This window comes from Pteropus alecto, unplaced genomic scaffold (genome assembly GCF_000325575.1).
Source record: "Pteropus alecto unplaced genomic scaffold, ASM32557v1 scaffold28, whole genome shotgun sequence".
In the NCBI taxonomy this organism is placed as follows: Eukaryota; Metazoa; Chordata; class Mammalia; order Chiroptera; family Pteropodidae; genus Pteropus; species Pteropus alecto.
Window position 1 is genome coordinate 3471412 of NW_006441063.1, and position 25903 is coordinate 3497314.

At 36.9% G+C, this 25903-nt stretch overlaps 1 protein-coding gene and 1 pseudogene across 6 annotated transcripts in view; both read right to left on the reverse strand.

Annotated features, from left to right (window-relative positions):
* SYTL5 (synaptotagmin like 5) overlaps positions 1-25903 on the reverse strand; it is a 216001-nt gene that overhangs the window by 107874 nt on the left and 82224 nt on the right. The window lies entirely within an intron of this gene.
* On the reverse strand, positions 1155-1273 carry LOC112484913 (annotated as a pseudogene).

Sequence of the window (25903 nt, forward strand, 5' to 3'; positions counted from 1 at the left end):
TCTAAGGATGGTTTTGGCAATTCGGGGTCTTTTGTGCTTCCATACAAATCTGATGATTTTTTGTTACGTTTCTTTAAAAAATGCTGATGGGATTTTGATGGGGATTGCATTAACTCTGTATAATACTTTAAGTAACATGGTCATTTTAACTATGTTGAGTCTTCCAATCTAAGAACATGGAATATCTTTCCATTTCTTTGTATCTTCTTTGATTTCTTTTAATAGGGTCTTGTAGTTCTCATTATATAGGTCCCTTACATGTTTCGTTAAATTTATTCCTAGGTATTTTATTCTTTTTGTTGCAATTGCAAAAGGGATTATTTTTTCCACTTCTTTTTCTGACACTTCATTATTAGAGTATAGGAACACTATAGATTTTTGAATGTTGACTTTGTATCCAGAAACTTTACTGTATTTGCTTATTGTATTGTTTCTAGTAGTGTTCTTGTGGCGTCTTTAGGGTTTTCTATATAGAGAATCACGTCATTGGCACATAGTTCTTGTCATCCTTTTTAGAGGATCAGTTGAGTCTTTCAAAATTGGACAAAGGATACAAAATTTCAGTTCTGCTAAATAAGTAAATCCTAGACATATACTGTACAGCATAGTGCCCACAGTTAATGATACTGTGCTGTACACTTAAAATTTTGCTAAGTATCCTTATTAATAAATAAGGCAGGAGGAAACTTTTGGAGGTGATAGATGTTTACGGTACTGATTGAGGTTACGCTTTCATGGGTGTATACTTACCTCTAAACTCATTAAGTTGTATACATTAAAAACATACAGTTTTGTATGTCAATCATACCTTGATAAATTTTTCAAAATTAAGATATGCATGTTTTGACCACTTTTAAGAATCTTACAGAAAAATTAATACCTGTAGATACTTGAAGATAATGTATAGATATTCATTTTAGTATAACTATCAAGGGTGAAAATTTTGAAATAGCCTGAAGTTACAGCAATATCATGGTGCTATATTAAATTATTGTATTTAAAAATACGTATTGACATGTGAATACCTAAACTATATTGTTAGTTGAAAGTAGGAAGTTTCTATGTTTTTATTTTTATTTTTTTTAGTTGCGGCAACCCTTGGTTGACCTCCAGGATTGCAAGGACCTTATCGGCTTATAATCCCTTATTTTTTATGCCTACAGCACCTGGTCTTCCTAGGTGGTCTCCCATCCAAGTACTAAACAGGCTCAACCCTGCTTAGCTTCTGAGATCAGATGGGATCAGGCTTGTTCAGGGTGGCACGGCCATAGATGGTTTCTATGTTTTTAAATGTATATGCTTCCAATGTAATGCAATCAATATGTGTGTGTATGTAAATGCATAGAAAAAGGCACAGAATGATACATATTGATCTGTTAATCATGTTGCCTATATGGATGGGAGCTGGATTGTCGGGGGTTAGAGAAGAGATGAAAAAGGTCTTATTTCTATACTGTTTATTATTCTACACATATTCACATAATCATACATTATTTATGTCTTTTAGAAATTTCAAGCAGCAATAAGGTGTGGTAACTGACTTGAGTTAGATGCAAAGGAGAGAGAGAAGCTAAGTATTCTTATTAATAAATAAGGCAGGAGGAAATAGTACAGGTGACATTGCCAGCAAGATGGAAGCTGGAGAGATGCAGTCAGATGGTCGCTGGGGCTAAAGTCATCTGAACGCTAGACTAGGTGGGATGTTAAGGATGATGCACTCATACGTCTGGCAGTTGATGTCAGCTGTTTGCTGGGAGCACAGCTAGGGCTGTTGACCATAACACCTATATGTGGTTTCTTCCTCATGGTGGTCTCAGGGTAGTCAGACTTTTTACATGGCAGCTATCTTCTCCCAGAACAAGAGTACCAAAGGCCCAAGCAGAAGCTGTAAGACATCTTAAGACTTACCCTTGGAAGTCCCAGAACATTATTTCTGTCACATATTTTTGTTTTTGTTTTGTTTGTCTTTGTCAAGGAAATCACTAAAGTCATCTCAGACTGAAAGGAGTGAATTAGATTCCAATGTACTGAGAGTAATGAAGAATTTGTGGCCTTCTTCAATTTACTATATGTCACCTCCTAATATAGAAAATGTGTAAAATTGTGGTTACCAGGAATATTACAGATGAAGGGTCATACATTCCTCCAGTTCTTGATGGGAATGAAAAAACTGCATGTGCACCATGATTCCCTATTTATTGTTATCAGGTCAGCACAAGTGTAGGTACTTTTAGCTATACAAAGAGAAGCAGGGTTTGAAATGTTCAGCTATTAAGAGATAAAAATATGAGAGTTATTATTATTTTACATGAACACACAGATCAGTAAAATGGCAGCACAGTTAGCAGACATGGAAATTATTTGAGACTCTTCTATAAACAAATAGTATCAAAGGTAATGGTGGGTATTGGGAGAAAATTGGTTCCATGGGCTCCAGGGAGTCATGAAAAGATAACAGAGCAAGAAAAGACAATGTTCCCAGTGCAGGGCCTGGCATGTAAAACTAATAGCTCCTCAAAGAGTTTCTGCAAGACTTGTTGGTACCCCATCATTTGCAGCAGAGATTCAGAAACTTTTTGAAGGATACTTTAAATGATCAATAAGAACTACAGACTCTCTATCTTGAAAAAATATACCTATGCTCTAATAGACAAAGGGAGGTACTTTCAAGGGTTCAAAAACTATAACTGTGGTTACCCGAAGGTTTAAAGTCTATAGGGTAAGCGCTGCTAATATAAAACCGGAAGAATCAAAGGCAAGCTCAGTGTACCCTTTCAAATTTGGTGCTGGAGAAAGTGTGGGGCTTTAGAAACAAATGGAATTAAAATTCTCCTCCCAGAGAGAATAACATGGACAAGCTGCTCCAAGTTTTTGCATCTCAGTTTATCATCTGTAAAACTAGAATTTAATATCCACTTCCTTTGTTGTGAATATAAAAGTGAATTACTATATAAAGTACCTAGCACAATATGTTACATAACAGACACTCAAAATATTTTAGACCTTTCCATCCTCTCTGTTCTTACACTTAAGTTAAGAAATATGTCACTAACAGAAATCACTCAAAAACATATTCTTATTCCCTTTGATTCACAAATATCCAAAGGTCTCTTTCTGGCTTCCTAGACTGTCTATTGAGAATTTATAAACTTCTTAGCAATTGCTCAGAAACTCCACAATTTTTATTAGTAATGAGATTTTTAATAATACTAAGATTGTCATATATGATGACAGGATGGAAGGCTTATAATATGAAGATAAGTGAAAAAATCAGAATATAAGATTACTTATATTGTGTTAAAGGAAATACACACCTAAATATTACAGAAGAAAGAATGGGAGGGAAAAAGTCAAAATAGTAAGTCTATCTCTGGGTAGTTATATTATGGCTGTATTTTAATTTCATCTTTATAGTTTTCTTTCGTTCCATGCTTCTATAATGAATACATATTATACTTATAAATCAACAAAGAAAAATTCATCAAATGCCACTGCTGCCAAAAATGTTCTAGCAATATTAGCACGGCTTCATATTCCATGATACACAATGTGTATACCAATTATCTTGTTTGGCTACTGAACAGAAAAAAAAAAAATCAGTAGTAGAGTCAGATAGCCTTGAGAATAATAAATCTATCTTTTTAAAGTAATGTCTAATTCACTAAGGTATGTTCAGTCTGGAAAAAGATAAAACCAAAGAACAGATAGAATTGGGTTATAGAGGATATAAATGTTCATGCAATAAACATGTGCAAAACCATGTGTCAGAAACCATGCTGGATCTAGGGAATACGCCAATGAAGAAAGCATGAGTTCTGTTCTCAAGGAACTTGTCTATTTTCTAGGGGACACAGACAAACAACATAAAAAAGTTTTATAAATGCCTACTTGGCTTTGAGAACACGAAGAAAAGACAATCAGGAAGAGGAGAGTGATCACTCTAAGACAGAAAGACAGTAGTTATGAAAAGTCACAAGAACACACTAGTCCAGAGAATAGTGAATAACCCCAGGGCTGGGGTCCTAGTTAATGATAGAGAGGTGCCATCCAGGGAGGAGTCTGGTATCCAGATAAAAAAACATCTGGATTTAATCCAGTGTTTTTCAAATTGTGACTTTGGGAATGGTTTCTTTGGAAACACAGCAAGGGGGGTTGAGTGGCCAAGCCTGTGGCACCAATCAATCCCTGCTTCACAGAGAAGGTCTGCTTTTGTCTGTTCTGTAAGTTGGATTTCCTGACAGGATATTGTGTGAAGAAAGAGTTCCATGATCTGAAACAGTCTGAAAAGTGCTCCCATGCCATCGAGCTGTTGAGAGAAGAGAAGGGAGCCAGGGATAGACTGTGAAGAACAACAATATTTAAAGAAGGGACAAAGGAACAAATGAGCTGATGAAAGAGACTGAGGAGGCATAATCAACACAGTAGAAGCAGTTAAGTCTAATGAATTGGGAGTCAGGTGAGTCACTCAGAGTCAATATAGCCCATCATTAAGTTGTGATTTCAACCAATCAAGTAAACTGTTGCAAACACTTCCAGCCGCATGAAGTATCACACTAAACCCATATTGATAAATTCAGCTCAATCCAGTGTTATATCACATCTTCCTTGGCCTAATATCCTAGGTTTCTAATAATGTATATTAGTAAATTTTGCTATTATTTTGGCATATAATCTAATTCCTTCCAGGTTATATGTTGTACTTGACCCCTGGAGTATGCTAACATCTGACCACAGTTCTGGGCCTTGTGGTAACAAAGATTGTTTGGGGTGGGTGTTCAGAATAAACAAATTCATTACATAAAAAAATACTTATATAGATAGCCTGAAAATCAGCCATTAGTTAGGAAATCTAAAGCTGTCATTGACCAAGACCAAAGGAAAGAATAGTTCAAGATGAACATCTGAGAAGAAGCTCTACGATAGAGGTTATGATGCAGGAGACCACTTGAAGTCTGGAGAATTTTGAAGAGTCATGTATGTACTAGAATGAGTGTAGTACAGACCCTTTTACAGGAGTCAATGTGAACTCAAAGGAATCAAAGGAGTCCTTTTCAAAAGAGTCAAAGTGTTGGAAAATAAGTAGAAATGTAATCAGACATATGAAACACATGGTAAGATAGCTCTTGTAAGTTCAAGGTCCTGAACAAACACCTTTAAGCAGTTTGAAGGCTGGTATAAGAAAATATAATATTCTGTCCAGAAGTCCGCCTAACTGCCATACAACCCCAATTAATCAAGCTCTCTATATGGACAGCAAATTTATTCCAAAGTCTTATTGACATGACCTAGCCGAGAAGACACAAGATCCTTTGTGGAAACTTAGTTTGCAACCCCAGGAAGATCTAGCTTTAAACTACACCTGAAGTTGACTCTCACCTTCTCAGACCTCTCTTCTAGTGGGCACATTATCCATAAATACAGCCTTGCTGCCCCTCATACTTTGTTAGGATTCCTTTCAATCTGACTGGTAATGCTATGTCTGCCAAATGCAGCAAGGAACTGTGGAGAGTAAGATGAGAAACATTTATGTTCCTCAAAGGTGGCCTTACACCGCGGTCTACACTAGGGAGTTGACGAACTTTTTCTAATTAAGAGCCAGCCAGTAGATATTTTAGGCTTTTTGGTACAAGGAGCAAAATCATGGCTATTCTGTAGATACTTATATAACAATAGAGAAAACAGATGCACACAAATGTTTTTATTAACAGAATTCAAAATACAATAATAATGACTGAGGTTTTTTTTGTTAACACAAATCTGCTAATGAGAAGAATGGAGTTTTAGAGCAGATAACATTTCATTTAATTGAGGTCCAATGTTAGTATTTCTAGAACCAAAACTGATGATAGTTAAGTCTGACTCCATCCCAGACCAACTAAATTTGAATCTAAATTTTAATGAGAGTTCCCAGTGATTTGTGTACATCCTGAAGTATGAGAACCGACTGGCCTACAGTGTGTTAATACTATCTGGGCTGCATTTCTCTCTCCCTTCAGAGAAGACAATGAAAGCTGTGTACCCTTAAAAAGGTTTATGAACCACTTGAAGTCCATTCAAGAATTCCTACAGAGTCTGTGGCCCCAGACCCCAGAGACTGTTCCCAGGCCTATCCCAAAGCAAAAATGTTCTAAAATTAGATTACAGTTCAAATCCCAGCCATTTACTATGTTATAGAAGCTAAGCTACTTAACCACTCTGAATCTCAGTTTCTTATATAAAGTGGAGACAATAATAACTACTACCTTATGGGGTTTCTGGGAGGATCAAAAGAAACTACACAGTCCTTGTTACACACTCTTTTTCCATGTGAAGTGATAGAATTTCTCATATAACAAATGCAAAAAGATATCATTATATACTTCCCATTATCCAAGTCATAATTAATCATACTTGTGTACCTTTGTATACACTAACGGATCGTACAAAGATGGATATACAAGCACACCTGAAAAATGAAAGAAGGACTGTAGTCGATGCATATCTGTTTGTTCCTGAAAAAAGGTAGTCTACAGCAATTCTACTCCAAATGTAGTTCATGATCTGATGCTGGTCTACAAACTGTTACTGTCCTGAGATAATACACGTACAAAATTTGAGAATATTTAAAAACTTTTATAGGAATTTGACATTGACATAAGAATTTAATCAGTGGATTCATTTCATCGTATGGTGCATTTTACAAAAGTATTAGTTTGAGGTGGTTTGGAAAATTAAAAACAAAGAAATCTGTTTTTTACCAGCTGGTTTTGGAAACAACACCATGAGGTGATCCTCAATATGTTTTCCTTTTCTTTTAATGTTCCTCAAACTAAGTGTTCTCTCTTCTAAGAACAAAACTTGGAAGTCTGAACAGCGATTTTCATTATAAGTGTAGAGAAGATGTAGGATATGACATCGGAGCAGCTTCCCTTGACTGAGAAAAGAAAAGCTCCAGCAGTGGTCAGGGTGTGGAATGTGTAGAGGAAAATGAGGTTAGGAAGGGTCTGATGCTACTTGGCACCTGAAAGCATGGCCTGAGGAGCTCAGCTGGAGGAAAGGGAGCTGGCAGTGGTTTAGGGAATGGGAAGTGCTGAGGGGACCAACAGACCAAAGAGCCTTGAGTAATGGTGAGGAGCCCAGAGAACACAGGGCCCCCTTGACAAAAGGTCAAAGAAAGGATGCCGACCGGTGAGACTCTGGGGACAGGGCCAGATCAGCAAGAGCTTTGTAGATACCAGCACAGATTGGGTGAGCCTATGACCCACAGAGAAAGGTAGAAATCAGGCCAGCAGGGGGAAAAAAAAAAAAAAAACATCCCAGGGAGATACCCTTAGAAGTTACTTAACTTGACCAAGCTAACCATGGCACAGAGCAGGGACTCTGGTTCAAATCCAGACTCTGAAATTTGTTAGCTGTGGGATCTTGGTTACAGAGAAAGCACTTGAATAGTCCTTGGGTCATAGTAAACCTTCATAATATGTGAGCAGTTACTATTATTAGTAGTAGTAATAGTGGACCTACATTTCTTGTTTGCTGACCCAAGTTTAAGAGTTTTCCTAATACAATCAACCAAATATTACCACAGGGCTTTATCTTCATTGTTCAGGAACCTACTCTGTAGACCTGGATAGTGCCAATATTTAGTTATGTTGTAGTGGGCTTAAGTATAAAGTCAAATATATAACCGCTACAAGAACAATGAGAATCAAAGAATTCACTTGAGGGAAAATCAATGGCTGTTTGTTATGTATAACTAATTTAGAAATAATCTTCCTGTGTTTAGAGCACAAACTCAGTAAGAGTCAATAAAATCAGTAAAAGCCTATTAAATTTTTTTTTAGCTGTGAATGGTTTGATGCAGATTTAATTTTTCCTTCTTGAACATAGCTAATGCAAAGAGAACAACTCAGTTTTTTTTCCCCCTTGTTACTGACTGGACTTTCTTGTAGTTATTTTCCCTGTGCTAGCCTCTTGAGGGCAGTGATTCTTTGTCACAAAATGTGTTTCAATACATATCCAGTTTATAGTCAAGATATGCAGCTTAATTAAACATTTGTTTATAGGCACAGACATCTTTGGATATTCCATTATTTGTTGAAAGTTGGGGTAAAAATGCCTATTTCACATTAGGCCCTCCTTACTGCTTTGTTTGAAAATTCATCCTTAATATCATATCACTTGATTTAAATAAAATTAATCTCCAAAATTTTAATCATATACTAACTTTAATGTACTTTCAAGCCAGGAGACTAAAAACTATTGATTTCTACACGTAGTTCCTGGGAGGATATATTAATGGACTTGTCTATAATCTCTGATACTTGAATTAAATATGTTTGATAGGATCTTTGTTGGTGTTTACCAAGTGGGCTGTTGCTGAACTTGTTTTTATAATCCAGATAAAAGTATGTTTAGATTTAAAGTCTATTTTTGAACTCTGAAACATCATTGTTTGATGGCTACATTCCACACATCCCAACTCCCAGTCTACTTCAACTATATATATTTTCTGGTAAAATCTACCACTTCTATTCTTAGAATACACTATCGATATTAAATGATTTTAAAATTATGTTGAGGATTTTACTTGCTTTAAAATATATCTTAAGGGTTGCTTTTTTACTAATTTTCTTAATTTCTTTCCAAATCCTGACACTTCTCTTGGAAATCTTTTCTGACTGCACAACACCAAAATGAAAATACCACTTGAAGTCTATTTATATAAACCACAGACACTTAAATGAACTGGACAAGTCCTTAATGTATGAACAGAGTGTTTCCTGGCATTGGTTAGAAAGATTAAATCAAATTAGCCTAGATAAGTCAGCTGTTACAGGACTGGAAACTGCAAGATTAAACTTTAACAAACTTTAACAAATGATACTATGCCTACTTGGAAATGAATAAGGTTATTAAGGGGCTCAGTGAAGGAAAGTCTGATTTTAATATTTTTATTCAGTGAAGAGGAAAATGAAGTAAAAGCCTATTAATTATTTCGTAGTTGATATTAATTATTTTATAGAAAGTAAGAAAAAAACTAAGGTAAGAGAACATTTAAATGAACGAGAAGTTAAAACAGGAAACGAATAAAACAGCAACTCCAAATATTGAGCCTGAATTTTTTAAACATTAGCAAAAACAAAGATGGAAATATGCACTCAAGAGAGTATCCTCATGGTCAGAAACAATAATTAAGTGCAGTGCAAAGTAGCTGCCAACTTAGAGTAAAATATAAAGTCCAGGAAACAGAGAACATCACTATTTGAGATCTTTGATTCCCACATACAGAATCGCGACTCAGAAAAATCAGACATTCTTACAGATATTGGAGTACCTGGCATAAATTTTACTTAAGTAATTTTATATATTATGAAAAACTATCAAACATTTAAGATCAGCTGTTGAGGAAAACTGGAGCCGCAATATTTAAAAGCTGCCCAGCACTCCAGAACCTGTCCACCTAACCAGACCAGACACTAGAGCGCATTGGCACTAAGATGATAGGGCTCAATGGTTGAGAATATGGGCTCTAGTGTTGAACTGCTTGGATTTGAAACCTGGTTCAATCACTCACTAATTATGCATAATCCTATGATCCTAAATTTATTCTTATGTAAATTGGATAATGATGATATCTATGTCATGAGGTTTTTGTGAAGATTCAATTAGTTAAACAATTTAAAGCATTTACAACCACCTCTGGAATATTCTAACCATTACTATTTGTCCTTTCTTAACATGAAAAAAGAAAATCCTCATCCAAAATGAACTGCTACAGTGTGTTAGTAAAACTACACAATCTGAGAAAGGATCCTACAAAATTCAAAGGAATAGAATTTCTAAGGTCCTTTGCACTCTAAAATGCTATAACCCTGTGCTTGTTCAAGAAAGATTTCTAGAATACAGAAGATAGCTTAAGTCTGATTTCTTAACATTTAGACATATGGAAACTGATATTTGATTCCATAACATACTGACATATTTCATAACTCTAAAGGACAAACTACTTACCATTCTCTTTTCTTTAACCAAAAAAAAAAAAAAATGTGTCTGAAAGACCCTTATCCCCATCCTTAAGCCCCAAAATGTTGCTCAGAATGTTCATGCCTCCTTGATGTTCATTTGCTCAGTTCTGCACCAGATAATCAGGAACATTTTTGATCTGAGTCATGAGGATTCAGCCAAGTAGAGGCTGTGGCTCTGTGTTTCCATCCTTGATGCACCTGATCCTCATTTGATGACTCAGTTCTAATAACTCACTCCCACCTTGTACCCACATGCTGCCCCATTAGCCCCATTATTACTTCCATACTCATAGAGCACTGTGTGCCAGGAACTGTTTTTGAGCATTTTACATCTATTAGCCCTTTTAATTCTATAACTCCTATAAGTGCGAACTATTATTACTCCAACTTTACAGATGAGGAAACTCAGGAACAGAAAAGCTAATTAAATTTTCCCAGTTTCACACAGCTAGTAAGTAGCAGAGCCAGGATTCAAGTTCAAGAGTCTGGCTGCAGAGTCCATGCTCTTAACCCCTATACTATACTGCCTCAGAAGTTAAGACGCAGTGCTTGCTTCCTGCTCCTGAGTTATTCTTCTATGGACAAATCTTACTTTAATATTCATATAGTGCTTCATGGTTTAACATTATTTCACCTCCATGATCTTATTTGTTCCCTGCGACTACTGTATAAGAGACAACTGAGGCTCACAGAGAGATAAAGTGCACAGGAGGCAGTGAATAGTAGAATTAGAACTTAAACCTGGGTCTTTGGCTACCAAAGCCTGTACTTTTTCCAGTACTCTCATGATTCTGTACCCAAGGTTTAGAAAAAGAAGATATCCATGAGGTATGGACTCTCTGAGAGAGGTGGGGTATGACCAAGACCTTGAATTCTAGGTAGCTCTCAGACTGGGGGAGGAAAGGATGAGAAAATAGAGACTAAAAGAAAAAAATAACAGAAAAGAGACCTGGAAAAGGATAGACCCCATAGTATCATGAAAGAAATGAAAGGACTTGGTAGTGGTTTGGATATTGAGAGCAAAGGAAAAGTTAGAAGCAAAATTGACTTCCAGGTTTCAAATGTGAGACCATGGAATCATCAATGCCATTAGCAGAAACACAGATGAAAGAGGAAGTGGTATGACATAAAAGACAGTGAGTTTGGCTACAACCATAATGAATATTGGGTGACAGTTAAACATGCAAGTGGGGAAATACATAACAGATGGAAAGATCTGGAAATTGATATCCTGGAGGCATTCACTTAGGGTGATATTTAAGACTATGGCCTGATGAGAAGTCACAGGCAGAGAAAAGAAGTAATAAATTGTGAGTCAAATGCTAAACCTTTAGGGGAAACCAACACTTAGGGAAGAGGAGAAGACAAAAGGAAAAGTGGTAGAAAACTAGTTGAATAGATAATATAGAGTCATGGATAAAAAGGAAAAAAGAAAATTCAAGAAATAGAAAGAGCAATTAGGGGGATCATTTTATAAACTATATAAATGTCTAACCAATGTACTGTATACTTAAAACTAATAATTAAAAAAAAAAGAAAATGCTCATGAATCTCACATAAAACAAAGAAGTTAAATAGAATTATATAGGTAAATGAACAATTAACATCTTTCCCAACTTGACTAGAGTTACATAAGGGCGGACCTTAGTGTTTCCTACTGTAACTTCAGTGCCTAGTAGTACTTTATGTAGCTGTTACTAAATATTTACTGGATAAATAAATGAATGAATATAATGAGATTTCCTCATAGCACCACAAGTGACCCTTGGAATTAGAGTGTCAATAAAGTGATGGAGGTAGATGTCATATCATAGGAGAATTTAAAGAAAGTGGAATATTAAAAGAGAGAAAATGAGTAGTAAGGCAGTAGGGACATATTTTATCAACTACCACTTAGAGATGTGTTTTTGCTGAAAGGAGAGAGAAACCAGATCAAGTGAATTTCCTGTCCTAGTACAATATATATTTATCAGATTTTGTACCTCTAAGAATTCTGCCCGACTTCCAGATGATCTTCTAGAACTTAAGGTAGCCACTACAGCTGTCAACTCCATAAGTGATGGAAGCAATAGGACCGCCTGCTTTATTATTGCTCTCTTCAGCAGAATCAGAAGTCCATGGGCTAGACATGATGGAAGATGTGAAGAAAATATGGTAAGGAAACAGAGGTCAAAGGAAATGATGATACTACCCATAGAAAGACAGAGCCAAGAATGGAATCAAGCTGGAGAGAAGTTAAAAAGTCTTGTGAAACTATTCAAAATGTTTGTGGGTGGGCGAATGTCTGAGTGATAGCACATACACAAGCAACATATGGGATATACAAAAACATAGTTACAAATAAATTTCAAATAGAAAGCACTAAAGACAATTAGCTAAGTGTTTACATATACTGGCAAGATAGTCATAACACAATAAAGCTTAGGTAAACTGTTCATTTTGCATATTAAAGTTGCATTTCCTTTTCCTTTATCATCCTAAAAAATAATTTCAACAAAAATGTGCTTCTAAATGTGCTTCTGGGACACAAAGAGGTAGAGTTAATTATTTTATTATTTAATTCCCTAAACCTATTAGAAGACATTATCAGACATGAATAACAACAGCTATTTCCCGAACAGGCAGGCAGAGAATTTCAGATAATTATAAATATACAGAATAAACATGATTTGACAACAAAAAGACATTTTCTTACTTTTTTCCTTATCTGTTTCCAAGTTATTAGTTGCCCATATGTTAATATATGTGTGTATGTGTGTATACACAGACATGTAACACACACTCAGAGATGTAGGGATCTATTTTATTTACACTGAAAGTGTATTACTTCCAAAAAAATTCAGAGAATATATGTTTACATTCTTTACAGTACAGAGTAACACATGGAATAAAGATCATCAAACTCTCTTATGAATAACTTTTCCCCTTGATAGCATAAACAAGGTCAGGTTTCCCAATTACTTTTACATGAAATGTTAACACTTCTTACATCATAAAAGTAATGCTGAAGCTCATCTAAAAGACTGCCAGGTTGGGGGAGGGGAAAATAGCATAGATGATAGAGGCTTTGTTCATCCCTCTTGTGACCAAATCAAAGTCGTGACAGAAATAGGGATCAAACAGCAAGCAAAGGTACCTGGAATCTAGATGAACAGAAGGACAACTAGGAAGAGAGAAAAGGAATCACCCTGCAATGGCAGAAGGTAGGAAGAGGTGATGACGCGAGGCTGCCTGGTCCCTAGTGGCTGAGTGAGACAGCGGCAGCTGCAGCTGGCAGCTACAGACATCTCTCTTTTTTTTAACTAATTAATTTTCTATGGTGACATTGGTTAACAAAATCTAGTAACTTTCAGCTGTACACTTTAACAGTAAGGCATATATACATTTATACTGTGTGTTCACCTCCCATAGTTAGATTTCTTTCTGTCACCACATATTTGACCCCCTTTATCCTGTCTACTTCCACCCCCACCCCCCCCACCAACCCTCTACCCTCTGGCAACCACTAGTGCAGACACCTCTTAAAGGGGCCGTGTCTGTTAGTGGATTTTCGTGCTGATGGACTTGCTGGCGGTACACCATGGACTAACAGGGGGACACTGAGTTGTCGGAGCAAGGGCCAGAGACGAGGTTCTTTCCCTGGAAAAAGTACTGGCGGTATCCATTGTTCCTGTCTTGAGCCCTTCGCCCTCCCAATGTGCGGACTCAGAGCTGTCATAGCTGAGATATCATTAAACTGGATAACAGAGGTTGCTAGCACAGAGGATTACCTGAACCCCTGCCTCGCCCAACCCATGGCCCCACCCAAGTCACATGCAGGTGTGTCCTCAGAGAGTCCCGTGCTCCTTACTGAGCCAACTCCATGACTCACACTGGTGGCAGCTGACCTCGGTTTCTGGTGTGGCATCTTGAGGCCACTATAAGCACAGCACCTGTGATGTGGATTGCTTGTTGAACCTCAACAGGTAGCCCCAGAGGGGCACAGGCTGGGACTAAACTTGGCCTGCGGCTGAATCCCTCTCAGGACTGTGCCACTGGGCACTTACTACACAAAGCCACGGTAACAAGACCAGGAAACTTAAGAGCTTTGCTTAGTACATAGAACTAGACATGGAAAGACAGCCAAAATGGGAAGACAAAGAAGCAGAAACCATATGAGAGAACAGAACAGAGATCCAGAAATAATGGAGTCAAGCAATCTCACAGATGCAAAGTTCAAAACACCGGTTATAAAGATGCTCAATGATCTTTTGGGAAGAGTAGATGAATTCAGTGAGAACTTTGTAACAAAGAAATTTAAAAAAAAATGAAAATGAAAATTATAAATAGGAACCAACCAGAAATGAAGAACACATTATCTGAGATGAAGAGTGTATTCGATGGAAAAAACAGAGTAGATAAAGAGGAGTGAACCACCAATATAGAGGATGGGGAAGCCAAGGACACTCAATCAGAATGGCAAGAAAAAAGAAGCCAAGACTATAAGAATAATTTGAGGAGCCTATGGGACAACATCAAGCATAACAACAGTCACATCATAGGACTACCCTACAAGGAGAGAGCACAAGAAGCTGAATATATATTTGAAGAAATAATGATGGAAAACTTCCTTAATCTGGTGAAGGAAACAGACATACAACCCAAGGAAGCTCAGAGAGTCCAAAAAAGATGAACCCAAATAGGCCCACACCAAGATACATCATAATTCAAATGCCAAAGGTTAAATACAAAGAGAGTATCTTAAAAGCAGCAAGAAAAAAGCTGTTAATTATCTACAAGGGAGTGGCCATAAGACTGGCAGCTGATTTCTCAAAAGAAACTACGCAGGATAGAAGGGCTTGGCACAAAATACTCGACGTGATGAAAACCCAGGATCTACAACCAAGAATATTTGATCCAGCAAAGCTATCATTTAGAGTTGAAGGACAGATAAAGAGCTTCCCAGACAAAAATAAACTAAAGGAATTTATCAACACCAAGCCAGTATTACAGGAAATGTTGGAGGGACTTCTTTAAGAAGAAAAAAAAAAAAACATGTATCAAAAATAGGAATAAAAAATGGTAATAACTTCATTCCAATAAACAAGTACCTCACATGGAAAAGAATTAAGTGTTCCAATCAAAAGATAGAGTGGCTGAATGAATAAGAAAACAAGACCCCTACACATGCTGCCTACAAGAGACTCACTTCAGAATAAAAGACACACACAGACTAAAAGGAAGGGGATGGAAAAAGATATTGCCTTGATGGACCTAGAGGGTATTGCGCTTAATAAGTCAGACAGAGAAAGACAAATACTGCATGATTTCACTTACATGTGGAATCTAAAGAACAAAATAAACAACAAAAATGGAAGTAAAACTCATAGATACAGAGACTATTTTGAGGGCTATGAGATTGGGGGGATGTTGGGGGAGTGAACAAAGGCAAAGGGATTAGGAAGTACAAATGGATAGTACAAAATAGACCTAGAGATAGAAAGTATAGCATAAGGAAAATATTTAACAATGTAATAAATATGTCAGGGAGAAGAGGGGTACTAGATTTCGTGGCATGATCACTGCCAAGTTATATAGATCTCTAATCATTATGCTGTGCAACTGAAACTAATATATTGTATGCCAACTATAACTGAAAAAATAAAACTCACTGAATTGTACAATGTAAATATGAGCAACTACCTATTATATTTCAATAAGGCTGGAAAAAAGATTGCCAGGTAGTACTTACTATAGCTACTCTAGATATACTTACTACTATAGCTACTATATATATATAAAGTATATCTGATGACTCTAGCATCCATCTGGCTCTACACAGAGCCATTACAATATTACTGATTGCATTCCTTATGCTGTACTCCACATCCCCATGACTGTTTTGTAACTACTAATTTGTAATTCTTAATCCCTTCGCCTTTTCATCCAGCCCTCAACCCTCTCCCCAACCCCAGCAATCACCAGTTTGTTGTCTGTGAGACTGCTTTCATTTCGTTTGTTCCTTTTGTTCCTTTGATTCAGTTTATAAGTGAGATCTTATGGTATGTCTTTGTCTAACTTATTTCACTTAGCATAATACCCCGGATATACTTTTTAATGAAAAAATTTGTCTTATAGGTTGTGAGATAGCTTTTCTGTTGTATTAACTATTTTTTTAAATGCAAATAACAAATTAATTTAGAATTCAACTAAAAGTTTCCTATTATCCCACAGATGGGTCCCAATAATGTAAACTAAAATTGAAATAAATCATATACTTAGAAGTTATATACTTATGACATATAAATTTATATTACAAATTATATAAATAACATGCTTTAATTTTTTTACGTATACATTCTTAATCTTAAATATAAATTATCAAGATAAATTTATTAACATTTCAGTGCTTAATATCTTAAATTTGTGCAATACTCTAACTGGAAGCAACAGAATTGTAGTTCAATTCTTGGATGAAATTTACTGAAATTTCTTGAGATATTCATATATTTTTAAACCCACTGGTTTTGTCTGTTTTTTATTTTATTATTATTTTCAAATATACAGTATATTGGTTAGACATTTGTAAATTTATAAAATGATCTCCCTGATTGCTCTTTCTCTCCTCTGGCTCTCCATCTAGCTATTACGTTACTGCTGACTGCATTCCCACTGGTTTTGATGTGAGACAAATTGAGTAAGTCTGAAAGACAAGTTTCTCATGTCTACCTTAAAGATTTAGTTTGAAGCACTAATTTTTAAAAATATAACATCAGTGTGAAATGTGGGATAACTATTTTCCCTGGAAACCTATGGAATAGAGTTCTTCCTTCCAAAGGGAAAAAAAATTGTTCATCTTTTTCAGAAATTTCACTCAATATATTTCTTTAAGAAGTCAAATATTTTGTATAGTTTGTATGACTGGGAAATGGGGAATGGAATATACTCAAAACTTAAAAACATTAACTAAAAAGTTCTTAACTTAGAAATTACCAAAAAATAGAATACAGCAATGCAATATATTCTATACAGGACACATCGATCATTCATTATTTTTTATGATGGAAAATATCACAACTTTAATATCAGCATAAAGTATTGGGAGGGTGGTATTCTGGTTATTATTCTTACCCTTGATTGAGTTCTATATAAACAGTAATTTATTATAAGAACTATTTTTGGTATAAAAGGTAATCTGTTCTAAAAGTGTTTAGGAATAACCTGACTCTTCATATACAATCAAAACATGTTCCTTAAATGGCATTAATAATTACATGCATTAAATATAATGGCATTAAAATATTAGAATAGAAATAGTAATAATTATAAAATGCCATTTGGGCATTGTTATTGGTATTAACCAAAGTATTAAAGAAGTGAAAATATTACAAAAGTAATACTTTCAGACTAGAATGCGGGAAAAAGTTTTGCAAAAATTTAAAGTACTTATTGATAATTAAGAAACAGGTGGCTCTGTGGAATAGTAATTCCATCAACTGGAGCACATTAATGGTAAGTAGAATATTTTATCAGCAGGCAATCTACTGCATTTAAGGGGAAAAAATATTGTCACTCTCATGGAGTCCTTGACATCTTATTTCTCTGGGGGCCTTTCAGTTTGTGTTGGTCTCTTTTAGATGAAAGCTGACTGTAATGCCATCTCACTCTGTTGTAAATAGCAAAGGAAGGTGGCCCACAAAAACCAATATAAACTGTTCTCCAGTGAATAGGAACAAAGCTCAATTTGTTCAGCTGTATGAAAGGCCAGTACATCAAACCAGTCTTATATGTATTCCAGAATTTCTGCTTCAGGTACAAAAATATGTCATCCCTTCCCTGGAGAGTACTCACACCAGTATAGAAAGCCAAGAGAGCCACAGGCATGCTGACAGCCTGGTCTCACAGCACCTTGGCCAGGATGGTGCATGGCATGTGGCCAGCAGCACATGCTCCAGCAGTTGAAATTGGTGTGGAAGGCCACAGCCATGCTGGCCACGAGCCAGATATGCTGCCAGTTGGCCAGGCGAACACGCAGCAACTGCTGCAGTGTGTAACCAGCCAAGAAGATCACAGCATAGAGCAGCACATTTGAGGGCCATGGATAGTGTCAGGCCGCGCGCAGCAGTGCCTGCCAACAGCCTACCATGCTCCAACATGGGTGACCATCCCCAGCTCCCAGGGCCACGCCCCACAGGGATCTGTTTTCTAAGGATTTCACTAGAGTCCATTTGAATGTCTTCATGTACTTAAAGCACTAGCGTATAAATTGTAACAGTCTTGTGTTTAAGCTGTTGTCTAAACAACATATAAACAATTTATTATAAAGTTAAAAAAAATAAACACTCAATTCCTGTGCTTAAAAGATATTTTAAGGAGGCTAAGATTTAAGTAGCATTTTATAATATATTATCATCTATAAGTAATATTTTCTCACAATTCTGAATGCTTTAGATAACTCCTTTTTCTTCAAATACATAGCTGGATACATGATGTTGAAATGTATTTTCACTTAAATGAGGAAGATGACATTGCTAATTAAAATAATAGATATGAAAGAGAAAAATTTTTAAAACCCGACGTATCTTTCTAGTGGATATTCTTATTCAAAGTCCGTAAGTCATCTCCTCATCGTATTAAAAATATCACATCCCTGCTGAAATTATTCCAGGGTTTTCAGACATTAACAATCCTTCTACTAAATATATATCTATACTAGATATTTAACCATATGAAGAATAGGAGTGATTGCAAAAATCAATTCAACAAAGCTAAATAAAACATCTGAGTTTTCTAACAAAGAAAATCAGAGCAAAAGGACTGTTGTACATAGATAGAGGTGTGAGACATTTTTGGCAAAATGACATAGTTCTGCTGAGAACTTGATTTCTTTATGTCACTAGGATACATATTTGTTCCTGGAGACATTCATTGTTCAGTGGGATACAGTGCAATGTTTCGATTTGTAGATTAAGTGCTAATAACAAGAAGATACATACATTTCCCTCCTCAAGCCATCAAACTTATACAGCAGCCGAACAACCAAAATGTCCCCTCTGTATTTATTCTTCCTTCTGCTTTTATTGTAAAATCTCATATCAAATGGTAGAAGAAGTTATTTCTTGACAAGCAAACCCCACTCCCCAAACACACAAAAATAGAAAAATCAAGAAAACAAATGTCACACTGAAGACCCCTAAACACATTATTCTTACCTCAATCTGATGGTTAGAACATTTTTGGACGCTCACTTTTCTTTCAAACACAAACTGTAGAATGCTAGACTACTTGACCCTCATGGATTACTAGAAGAACTTGAAAAACCAGTCTTTCATGTTCCCACAATCTATTTACACATTGAACACACCCAGTAGCACAGAGTAATGTTTATCTGTGGTGAACAGCTATTCTAAGAAGCAGGCAATATCTCCATTTTCAAAAAAGGAATGCCTCTTGATCAGCAGTGGAAAGGTAATAGCTGTTTCATCCTCTAAAGCACATTTAGAACTTTTGTCATGAGATACTTTATAAACGAGGTAAAGAAGATTCTTTTTTTTAATATTCTGTTCTGAAAAACTCGATTCTTAAAGAATTTGAGGAAAAAATATATCTAATGATAACAACACATATGTGCCAAGTACTATTCCAAGTGTGATATATATATATATATTTCCAAAACATATTAGGTATGAACTACCATAATACCAATATTACAGATGAGCAAACTAAGTATTTTGCCCACAGTTATCCAACTAGTAAATGGTACAGCCTTAAGTTAAATCTAGGCACTCTGGCACCACAGTCCAAGTATCTAAACATGACATTGAACTATTATGACTTTTAGAAGATAACTGTGTAACAGGGCGTGGCTACTCAGCTGAACATTGGATAATATGTGAAGTTTTCTTAGTGCTTGTACTATATTACATCTTAGGTTGAAGTTAAAATTTTGGAAGATTATTTTCTCAAGATAATTATTCATTTATATTATCACAGTAGGCCTCTTTTTAGCTCTAGTAGCCCTTTGAGGTCCTGGGGATTGGGGAAAAAAGATGAGTCTAGCTTAAAGTACCAAGAGAGCTATTACTTTCTTATGTTGAATCACACATGAGAAGCCAATACAACACCTTTAAAAAGTCTCAAGGATATTTGTTTTGTTCTGTTTTTCAGATTGAATAATTCCTATTGATCTGTCTTCAAATTCATTTAGTCTTTCTTCAGCCATCTCTAAGCTGATATTGAGCCCATCTAGTATGTTTTTTATTTTAGTTATTGTAATCTTAAATTCTAAAATTTCCATTTACTTATTTTGGGTTTCCTTTTATCTGCTGAAATTCCCTATATAGTCATTCATAAAGACTATATTACCTTTCATTCTATGAACATATTCTCCTTTAGTTCTTTGACCATACAGTAATCACTTTAGAGTCTTTGTCTGAAGAGTCCAACAACTGGACATCCTGGGATTTGTTTCTATTGACTTTTTTTCTTGACTATAGGTCACATTTTCCTGTTTCTTTGCATGCTAGTTTTTATTGTATATTGAACAGTGTGGCTGATACATTTCGAAATCCTGGGTTCCACTATCTTCTTTTTAAGAGTGTTCATTTTGGTTCTAGTATGGAGTTCAATAGGTTTGGTTTTACGCTTTGTTAAGGTAAACATGCAGAAAGCCTAAGGTCTTTCCTAAACCTGAGAATTTGAGGAATCAGCCTTTAAATTCTATCTCCTCTACAGGTCTTGAAAGGGTTGGTTTTTAGAAATATTAAGGGTGGATTATAGGTCTTCCTTTAGGGAATGATCTTTACTCCTAAGGCCTCTAGTTAGTTTCTCAGCTGGATGCCCAGGTTATTCATGAGGTATCATCAAGGTCTCTTCACTCTTGTTGCCTGCAGCTCCAACATCCCCCAGCACGGGTCAACTGGTAATATCTCTGTTCCGCTCTCAACCTTGTATGCTCTGGTGAATCTCAGGTAGTCTTGCTCAGTCCTCAGCCAAAGACTCTTGAAAAAATTCCAAATAAATTTTTGAAGATCTTCCTTTATATAGCTCCCTGTTCTCTGATGCCTTGTCTTGAAAATTCTAGCTTCTTCAGGTCCAGTGAACTCTTGAGTTATGCCTCCTCAGGCCAACAGCAATACTGTGTTCTGCCTGGAATCCAACTCACTGTGCCACTGGGAAGTTTTCCTCAGGCAGAGAACTGGAGTGGTGGTTGAGTTACCTTGTGGGTTTCCTTTCTCTCTGGAATCACAGCATTGTGCTGCCTGTTGTACAATGTCCCCAAATAGTCAGCTCATAAATTAGTTCAGTTTTATGGTTGTTTATGGCAGAAGGGCTAGTCCAATAACAGTTTATCATAGAGAGAAAGTCTCCCAAGGGGATTCATTTTTGACCTAATTTAAGTGTCATAAGATACCTATTTTCTCTGTCCAGTCTTATATAGTCTTGTACAATTTTAATCATCTCAAAACATACTCATATGACAGGAAGGTGGTAGGGAACAACTTCAGGGGACATAGGATAAATTAGCTGGCTACTATATCCTTTATCCTCACCTAGCATCTTAGTTTGGGTTCCCTTAGAAGCAGATGCTGAGACATGGATTTGAGTGCAAGTAGTTTATGTGGGAAGTGTATTAGTTTTCTATGGCTTCTGTAACAAATTACCACAATCGTGGTGACTAAAAACAATACACATTTATTGTTTTACAGTTCTGAAGTTCAGAAGTTTGAAATAACTTTCACTGGGCTAAACTCTGGGTGTTTACAGGGCCAAACTCTGGGTATTCACAGGGCCACACTTCCTCCAGAGACTCTATGGAAGAATCTGTTTCCCAGCCTTTTCCAGCTTCTAGAAATGCATTCCTTATATTCCTTGTCTGTGGCCCCTTCCATCATCTTCAAAGGCAATAACAACACAGTATCATGCTTCAGTAGTCACACTGGCTTCTTTTTTGTCAAATCTCTCTCATCTTTCCGCTTATAAGGACACTTGTGATTGCATTTAGGGCCCATTCATATAATCCGGGATATTCTCCCATCTTAAAATCCTTCACTTAGTCATATTTGCAAAGTCTCTTTTGTCATATAAGGTAATATTCACAAATTTATGGATTAGAAGCTACATGTCTTTTGGGGCCATTATCCAGCCTACCACAGTCTACCCTTGAGCCCCTAGACATTCATGTCCATCCCATATACAGAATGCATTCACAACATGGCATCAACCTGAAAAGTCTGAACCCCTTTCAGTATGAACTGAAAGTCTAAAAATATCATGTAAATCATGTATGGGTGAAATTCTGGGAGTGATCCACCCTGAGGCAAAATTCTTCATTTGTGGACTTATGAAAATGGAAAACAGGTAATTTACTCTCAAAATACAGTGGTGGGACAGGCATAGGACAATAGTTATAGATATTCTGATTCTACAAGGGAGAACAAGGAAATAATAGTCATCACTCTAAACAATTTTGAAATCCAACCAGCAAGTTCCATTAAGTTTTAAGGCCTGAAAATAATCCTCTATGGCTCAAAGTTCTAGCCTCCGCCTGGGGCCTGTGGCTCTGACCTCTGGGCACAATTCAACATTACTGAGCAGTATTTTTCTGTCAATTCTTTTCATTCCCTTTTTAAATAGTTATAATATCTACCGGTTCTCTTAGGAGTTAAGTAAAATTTTTCAGATGTGTTCATTTCATATCTATATGAACATGATTTTAACTTGTTCTGAAAATTATCTTTTAATCATCCTAGAGATCAAACCAAAATGTTCAATACATTAACCTACCAGAGCCAGGTAAATTTCAATGACAGATAAGTATTAACTCATGCAGAGTTTAAACCCAGGCATGTCTTTTCTTGGTGGTCCAGGTGAATCCAAAACACCAATACAATTATGTTAATTCTGTTTCTTTAGTTTTAATTTTCTTATCTCCTAACTCAATCTGTGCTTTATTCTGGGCACACTGTAGCTCATAAGTTATTCTCCATTGTTGGCAGAAATGGATGGAAATTTGGTTTTAGAGTCAGACCATTTAGAGATCTCTCTAAATAAAGTAATCAGATTTCCTGAGGTTCAATATGAATAAGGAAAATATTGCTAACATCTTTAAGAAATTTTATCAAGTCTAGGAAGTTCTTGGAGATTTGTCAGCTCTCTCTCTCTGTCCATTATCTGTTATTTACCAGAGTCCTAGTGATACTTTCCCTGATGATACTAGGGAATAACACAATTGTGTGATTACGCATAACTTCAGTTGTTATTTTTAAATACTTGATTGCTATCTTCCTATTTCAGTTTCCACCTGACATCTTCAAGACCAGTGCTTTCAAACTGAAGATGAAACTTACCACTGGAGCTTTGTAGAAATACAGATGATCAGGATCTATAGTAGACTATTTCTAAAATGGCCTTAACCATTATGTGCAAAGGCTTTTTCTCCAAAACTCATTATTTTGGAATTGGTTATATGTTATTTTACATACCACAGAACAAAAGGTATTTAACCTTCCTTGCATTATTTTTGTTATACTCTCTGAGAAAAACTTTCTTTGTAAACATTATCAGTACTAAGTTAACCAGTCATTTTGAGTGTTGGTCTCCTCCAGATTATTTAACTCTGATGGTTCCCAAGAGGCTGTACGATCAGCTACAGAACAGAGACCACGTTTTCAACAAAGAACTGTCTAAGAACTGCCAGGAAAAGGACAGACACTTCAAAGAACAGTCTCTAGACAAAGGATACTGATGTCATCACATAATCACTTTGAACATCATATCAGTGGACAGAAGCAGAATTAACAGAAAAAGATAATTCAAAAGCAAAAGTGTTCATGACATTTTATATAACATTCTGTGCAGTAGAATAAGACCTAGGTTTGCAAAGTGCAAAAACTTATAGTATGAAATTAAACTTTTTCTTCTTAACTATCAGGATTTCTCAAATAAAACACACTGAAAAATCATGAGAATGAGCTGAGTATTTAACAGAAATCCAAACAATCAAAGATAAATATTGAAGAGTTTAACTTCTTTACACAGAGAACATAAACTATTTTCTATCTCAAGGCTACGTTCCCAGATTATAGTAGAAAAAAGAGCCTCAAAACAGGTAGGAGAAGCCATATTTCCTATGAGACGTGGATGTGAAAGAGCTGATAATCATCTAAGAACCTAAACAGCCTCAGCTGTAAAATGGAGACCCTAAAAACTAATCTCTGTCCCCTGTGCCACACTTACCCACCATCAGTAGACAACTTTCCTTAGAAAAAGATCGTAGATGCATCGTCGTTCACCTCGAGCACACCTTTGAAATAACTGAGGCTAACCTCATTTTATAGCCATGGAAGCTGATGTGCGCCACGTAAACTACACCAAGGCCGAAGAGAACTTGGTCATGACCCACCTGCAGTTGTTGCGGAGAGTTATGCTGGCCAAGTGACAGGAAGACAAGAGTAAGAGTTGAACTTGACTAAGGCAAGGAGGGTTCATGGCTCTCAATAACAAATGCCCATGGAGCTAGAGCAGCTCCCCGAAGTCCCAGGCTTCCCAGGACCCGGATCATGACCTGGGGGCCCATTTTTCCTGCCAGAAAACGCTTGGTCAAACTAGGCAGGGGATGCTGGCAGATAGAAGCTGCTAAAGACACGTCTGCTGTGTCAGGCAGCTCGCATGTTCCAAGGAACTCTAAGCACAACCCTGACACTGATGGCTCAGGACGCTCCTCTGACATGGGAAAGGTGAAGCCAGCTGCAGCAGCTTTCCCACGTGGTGGCCGGAGGCGGAGAGAGGCCGAGTCCTCGGAGCCGAGAGGAAACTAGGGTGAGTACTGTCTGGTTACCGGATGTGCCTCTGGCTTCCTCCTCTGAGTGGCCCAAGCCTGTCTCTCCACAAGGCTCCGCAGGCCGTGGATTTCTCAGCCAGTGGCCACAGTCTCCAGCAGTCACATGAGAACCAGGCCCAGAGGCACCTTGGGGAGCTCGCCTAAGCATCTGGCCAACAGGGACGGAGACATGTGCTGCTAGTTGTAGAGGCCTTCTCTCTGCCAGTCACTGTGTCAGGCAGCAACGACTGATACACGTTGACTCAAACACTGGGAGAACCCAAACATGGAGGAACCCTTACTGCCTCCGTTATACACATAAGGGAACTGCTGCTCAGAGGCAACAGATGAGGGTCCGGGATCCCATGGCCACAAAGTGGTGAACGGGGATGGCCAGCTCAGGTCATCCGACCCCTCTGTTAAAGCCGCCTGGGCAGCCTCTCTCTGACCAGCCCTGTGCGGCAGGCCAGGAGGCAAGAGGGCTGCCGTCGAGCATACGATGAACCGGCCAAAGTGTCAAATGGTGCTGGTCACAGGCAAGGGGATAGATTGCTAGAAGAGTTGATGTGACAACAATTTTTAAATTAAAACAGTACATGAATGTATTTATAAGACTCACATGCACTTCTGAATTCACTTAGGACAGAACTTACACAGAACATACTTAAATCTCTCCAAACACGTATTCAGCCACTGATAACTCTGCTACTCTGTCAAGTGTATGACCAGAGACAGATTAGGGGTTTCATCTGCACATGAGGTTTATAATGGTCTGTGATGGGGTACATTTATAATCAATTCATAAACAATAACCATTGAGAACTGTCTGACTTGCCTTTGTCCACAGAGGAGCTTTTATGGAATCGTCCAGTGTCCACAAGAGGGGACAGAAGGATCTATACTACAGAGAGTAACACAGCACTAGCTAATAATGTCTCAATTCATTATTATTATTATTTTCTTTTGGAATGAGCCAGGGTATAAAAAGGATGAAATCAACATGGCCATAATTCCTTTTCTGTTTGTTTCTTTATGGTTTCCCCATCACTCCTCAATCTTCCCGTGAAGCCCGTCCCTTCAAGTTCACGCCAACTTACAT